General features: G+C 41.7%; 1 long non-coding RNA gene across 1 annotated transcript in view; it reads right to left on the bottom strand.

Annotated features, from left to right (window-relative positions):
* The window catches only part of LOC109304667, an 18478-nt gene that overhangs the window by 7545 nt on the left and 4201 nt on the right, over nucleotides 1–6732 (bottom strand). The window contains exon 2 of the long non-coding RNA XR_002099443.1: nucleotides 5999–6006. This is a non-coding gene — a long non-coding RNA (uncharacterized LOC109304667). The remainder of the gene's footprint in view (nucleotides 1–5998; nucleotides 6007–6732) is intronic.

The raw sequence follows: 6732 nt of genomic DNA, 5'->3' as shown, positions 1-6732 counted from the left end.
TCTTCTCTGGACTCTCTCAAGCTTCTCTGCATCCTTTTTTGAATTGTGGGGCCCAAAACTGGATGCAGCACTGCAGCTGGGGCCTCACCAAGGCTGAGTACAAGGGGAGAATGACGTCCAGGAATTTGCTTGAGAAGCATCTATGGATGCAAACCAGCATTTTAGTTGCTTTACTAGCTGCAGCATTGCATTGCAGGCTCATGTTCATCTTGTGGCCATGATGACCCCCAAGTCTCTTTCTTCCATAGTGCCAGCTAGCATAGCACTGCTGAGCCTATAAGGATGCTGCAGGTTTTTCCTCTCAAGGTGGAGAACCTTGCATTTTTCAGTGTTAAAGTCTTGGCAAAGCTTGTTCACACAAGGAAAACTGCCAGTATTTGGCATGTTTTTGATTCAGGTAGTCCCTTGAATTGCATGTTCTAGTTTCTCCAATCTGATGTTCACTGCCACAAAAGCCTTCACGAGGGAAAATGCTGTCACCCATCTTGCCAAGCTGCTTTCTCTGGTACTTTTAAAGGGCAAAGAACATGGTCTCCTGTTTCTTGCTCTGATATTCAGCCTTTGCAGCAGCCTTTTGCTTCATGTGTGTCTTGGACTCTAAGCATCAATCCATACTAGTATTCCTCAACACATTGAGCACCTGTACACAAGCACGGAGGCTACACCCACATGCTTGAATTCCAGTGCATCAGAACAGACTCACTTAATCGAGAGCCCACCATTTTTCACAGAAAACACCTGATTTGAGTAGGCTCCTACCAATACTAGATTTAATGACATTTGGACAATTGCCTTTTAACAGTGAAACTTCATATGAAAATTACAGTAAACTCTGGTTAATTTGGGACTCCAAGAGGAATGCAAATAATGGTGAATTATCCAGTAGTGACCAATTATTAATAGTTGATACCTGGGAGGGGAGAGCAGGGTGTCTTTAACAGGCAATCAGAACAATGCAAATCAACCAGAATATATGTTAGTCACATTTTGACAGGATTTGAAGTGGTTAGTTGTGCCAGCCCTCTGGATTCTGTTCAAGTATGAAATTATGCGATATGGTTTTGTGTTGGTTTTGCTGTGGTGGCAGTTTATGCCAGTACAGTCCTCGACTTACAACATTTCAAGTTACAACATTTATAAATTGACACCCTGTTTCAACTTTCTGATGTCGGTTTTGACTTTACATCGCTTGATCTGATGTGATGCCATGCCAGTGAACAAGTTTGCTGTGTCACCCATCTCCCTGGAGAACACCTGCCCAAACTTCCTTGAACACTTTCTTCAAGAAAGCACGCAAGACTCCAGAAGAACCTGCAGCCAAGACTCCAGCCAAGAGCCCTTCAGAAAGTCCAGTAAAATCACCTCAAAGAAGTCCGTCCAAATCAATATGATTGATATTTACAATATAAATACATTAATCTAGCTATATTACTCATCTATAATTGATCGAGTACAAAATTCTGGAGTATTTTTGGTGAAAATAGGGTATCAGGCCTTGGTTCAGGAACCAATTCCCCATTTATAACATTGTTTCTTATAAGGAAATTGGTTCCAGTTACAATGTTTCAACTTAAGAAGTGGTTTTCAGGAACCAATTGTGTCCTAAATTTGAGGTCTGCCTGTATTCTGAAAGGAAAGCTCTGTGAGTCGTAGTTTTCCCTGCCCAGCTGATAGTTTTGTCACAATTAGTGTTAATTAAGCTTTAAGTCATGCAGCCTTTTTGAAGATGTATTGACAGCAAAAATCAAGTGGAAACTTATCTGGATATGTTCCATGCAGCATACAAGCGTTTAATAGCATGGGAAATGCATCTAATGCAAAAAAAAAAAAAAAAAAAAAAAATGCTCTGAAGCAATTCTTGATGAAGGTTTGAAGTTTTAGGATACAACTGTCAGCTATTAACTTTACTCATCTCATTTTCTGTTTAAAGTCCTAGCCAGCACAAAGGTAATGTAGCCCCACAATACAGTGAAATAATATGAATGCTTCTTTAATAAAATTCAATGCTACAAATAGGCAAAATAAATGGTTTCCTTGATGTAAATTCTCTCTCATCATGGGTCATTTGCAGACCTTACTCTCACTTAAACACTGTAGCTTTTTTGAATAATTATTTTTTGCTTGAACTATATTGTCATTATTTTGGGTATTTTTGAGAGTAACATAGTAGTCTACTGTGCATGGTCAGCATTTGGTTATGTCAGGCAACTATCCATAAAAATGTATTTAAAAAAAAAAATTCCTAAAGGATATAAATGTGCTGATGCTTTAAACTTTAAGGTATATTATGCTTTGTGGTTCAGATTTTCCCTAGGAGGTCATGATGCAACCTACTGTTTAATCCAAATCACACCTGTACAGAAAAACAGTAAATGGTGTCAAGGTACTAGTATCAGTATCAGAAATTAGTTTGGTTTCAGTGCCTTAAGATGCATTTGAATTTTCAGAGTCAGATGCAAAAAAGAACTCGTCTAAATGCTATGAAGGAACCTGAAAAAAGAAGATCTTTGTTCTCCTGCATCAGACAGGAAAGTCTTTTGTGTAGCGTGGGGATAGAGAAAAGGGACAGACTTTTCTTAGAGCAAAATAATTCATTGGTGCTGGTGACTATCTCCCTAGAACTGATCATGGCTATTGGCGATGTGTTGTGCAGAACCAGGCCCAGGCAGACACCAACCAGCACCTGTACCAAGTGTCTTACATGGTGGCGCTATCCTTAACAGAAGTTTAATGCCTTTTTGTTCCCATTAGACATACGCTTTTTATGTCACTGAGCAGAAGCTCTTTCCCTCTGAGGTCTGTGATTAATGCCATTGACAGATCTGCATGTAAACTTTTCCTGCCAGCTAGCAGTGGCCCTTCTAGATGGGTCTTGATCCACCTAAAAAACAGTCACCCATACTTGGACAAAGTTCCACAATAACCCTAACCAGGCCAGAATTCAGAGGCATTAAGGAGTTGGTATTCACCACTGAGGAAGGGAAAACTCTTCCTCCCTAGTAGTATCCTTGTTATTCCACCAACAACAGAATAATCACAAAAATGTAGGCTTGGGGACAGAACAACATCAATGCCCTTCCTGGCCATCAAAATAGCTCTTTTTGTTGGTAAAGCTGTAGTGTCAGCCTTGGAGGCCAATCAGAAGACTTTAGACTTCCCCAGAACTTCTTGTGTAGATTGCTGAGACTATGCAGACTGAAGCCTCAGTCCTCTTAAAAGTCCACTTATTTTGTTTGACTATCCTGCATGCTTCTGGTCTAGTCTAAATTGTATAGTTAACATGGACCGACTCAACTGAATCTGATGACTTGCATCAGATGCTGATCACCATTACCACCGAAGGGAAAATGCGTGGAAATGAGCTATAAAGAGTTCCCTTCAAGGCTGGAGTACTGCAATACCTGGCCGGTCCCCTGAGCTCTTTGGTCATTTAGCCATACAAAAAAAAAAAAAAATCTAACAAAAGCACCATGAAAGATAAAGACCTTAAAGCTCTAGCACAGTGGTTTTCAACCCATGGTCCCTGGACCTTTGGGGGTCTGCAGACTATGTTTAAAGGGTCCACAAAAGATGCCTATGATCAATCAAAAGTATATACTTATAGGTCAAAAGGGTGAATAGCTACACTTATAGTTCAAAAGGGTCTGCACCTCCATTCAAAATTTCCAAAGTGGTCTGCAAATGACAAAAGGCTGAAAATCACTGCTTTAGCACTGGTTGAGGAACAGTCGTGCTCCTCAGCTTTGTTACAATTCCACAAGTTACACACATTCCAGGGGTCATGGAAAACCTACTGAACAGCAATGCAGTAACTGATCATGAGTGGAATCCTTCCTAGATTCAATACTCCATCAGGAGCAGACTTTGACAATGGATTCATTCTCCAGGCACAACGCTAGGAGCCAGAGCCTATGTATTCTCTTAGGACTCTTAAGACTTACCTTATGCTGACCCAAAAATTACATGGCTCCCTCACAGAAACACTACATGGCATCCAGGACTCCCATTCTCTCAGTGAGGCAGCTTTTATGTGCTCCTCTGGAAATGTGCATGCTCAGTCTGCTAATGGGCAGCTGTCAGCCTTCTGTGTCTCCAGAGAATGGTTCTATTCTGGCCAAGAAGTGTACCTATCTCCCATTTTCTCCATTTGTAGACTTAGGCATTTCTGTCATGTTGGGATCCAGCTCACTCGTAAGAGATATCTGCTAGTGCATTTGTACACATAAACATCAGCACTAACTTCAGTAAAGGGTGAGAATTCATTTGTTATGTACTGGTGGTGAAGCCTACATTTTGCCCAGTACCTACTGCTTAAGGCATATGCCCAGCACATAAGAGATTTGGGTTCTAGCCCCCTCCCACCTTCACCTCCTCACCCCTTTGGTGTAAGAGGTTATGAATGCTCAGGTCCCATCATCTTGCCCTATCCACTAGGCTGTGTATCTTCAATGTTTTCTGTTGAAACTGGCTCTGTGGGTGGAATCAAATGCAAGTGTCATGAAGCAGTAGTACCTGGCAATGGTCCACTAATTAAGCCACCCTCCTAAAAGGGAGGAAGCCCTGGGTTCTAGGTCCTACTCCCAATATTATTTATACCTTTTATTCAGTGACAAATGTAATACATAAAACTGAGGGATGGTAGCAGCAAGTTTTCATTCCCTTGACTGAAGATACTGTGAAGAAGAGAAAAAGACTGGATGAGGTACATACATATTATTTATCTGGCAGCAGCAGGGGTAAAAATCCAGTCAAACTAATTTCATGCTGAGGGGACTTCATAAGGATTCTCACTTTTCTAATGTTTCTTCCATTCTTGAGTCAAGTGTGAATTTAAAGGAGAAAGTTTTGTTCTAAATTGTCAAAGAAACTGAACAGCACGACACTGTTATGTAATCCTTCCTAGTCCTACAGGATTTTGATTATGGAATTCATTTTGAGACTTCACCAGTAAATCAGCTAGTTGCAATTACTTTAAGATGGTCCCTTTATTTATTCTTTTCCAGTTACCACAGCTGCAAGAAAATTAGCCATTGAGATTCTGGAAAACTGCTTCACTTGCACAGTCTTTGATAAATCTTAGGAAGGATACTTCAAATTCATTTTTTTCTGTCTGTTCTACTTAAAACTTTACATTTATTTCAGGCCTAATATTCTTCCTTTTTCTTGTGTGCAATGCATTTCAAGCAGACAGACCCCTGCTCCTCCCTGTGAAGGTTTTTTCAGTGATGGACTGGAAGCTGAAACATTGCTTAAGATCCTTTTTTAGTGAGGGCACAATGTTCATTAAAGGAAGAGATTATCACCAGGCATATAGCTCTGCTTCTTTGGTACCCCTACTCTTCATTCCTGGCTTTTCATGTTACTCTTACTTAGGTTATTTATTGCTTTTAAAAAACTAAGAATTTCAAACAAGAACACCGTTAAAGGTTGTTTATGTGTATTTACTTCCAACACTAAAATGTCAGGACTCAAATTAGAATAACACATGTTCACAAGTACTTCATGACCAGTCTCCAAATTTAAAACCATTATCTGCCCAACACTCTGATGTCTGCTTTCACTTTCATATACTTTCTGTGTGCCTGAGAAAGAAGTGAAAGATACAATGCAACACAGTAATTTTAACAGCTTGATTTATCATATAACCTACACAAGGGTGGCCAACCTGAGGCACATGGCAGAGGCCAGCTTCTGTGCATAGCACGCAGCAGACAGGGGAGAAGATGGACAGCATGGTGGCAAATAGAGGAGAAAGCAGAAAACAGCAGCATATGGGGCAGAGAGCACAAGGAAGGCAGCAGAGCAGCTGATTGAGCAGGGGAAGGAAATCAAAATAGCACTTAACGAGGGTGCAGTGCTAAATTGTAGCTCATCTGCCAAAAAGGTGGCCCCCTCCCACAGACCTACACACATCTGAAATTGTGTGTATATTTCACTATTTGAATAAAGTTTGGGTTAATAGAGGGCTTATTAATGTGCAACATGGTGCTGAATTTACAAAGCACACTGCACATTAACAACCCCTCTATTATTAACCAAAACTAAATTCAAATAGTGGAGTATACATGCAATTTCAGATATGTTATTTCAGTAAAGGTGGTATCTTTTATTAGACTAACTGAATAGTTGGGAAAATGTTCTTTACAAGCTTTTGGGCACAAACCCTTCTTCAGGCATAGGGTGAGTCTGCTGGTGTTTGTGTACTCCAGGGGCAGGCCAAACATGGCCTGTGGGCTGAATCTGGCCCACCAGCCATTCTATCTGGCCCACAGGGCCTCCAAAAAATTTAGAAAATGAATATTTATCTGCTTCTGGCTGCCTGTCAAAGATAACAGGAGACAAGGGCAGTAGGACCCAGGAGGAGCCAGAAGCAGGACACAGCATCCCAGCCCCACCCCTAACCCAGCCATTTGCCTGCCTTCCTGCCACTGCAATGCTCCAGCACCCCCTGGCTCTCAGCTGCATCGTTGGACCGTGGGAGCACAGGGCCTGTTCCAGTAGGCCAGGGTGTGTATGTGTGTGTGTGTAGAAAGGGACTCTATGTGTGTGTGTGTGTGTTCATAGGGTGAGTTCCTCATGCACACCCCACCATGCACATGCACTCACACCCACTTTGCACTGCCATACACACAGACCCCCACACCCACACCTCCTCACACACCCCAGCCACCCTCCCCCCACACAAAACCTCCCCACAAACCCCATACCCACCCACACCCCACATATCCACAC

Source organism: Gavialis gangeticus, unplaced genomic scaffold, assembly GCF_001723915.1.
Source record: "Gavialis gangeticus isolate Ggan-Ray unplaced genomic scaffold, GavGan_comp1, whole genome shotgun sequence".
NCBI classification, from domain to species: Eukaryota; Metazoa; Chordata; order Crocodylia; family Gavialidae; genus Gavialis; species Gavialis gangeticus.
The sequence above is the reverse complement of the archived record's forward strand: the minus strand, read 5'-3'. Positions and strand labels throughout refer to the sequence as shown.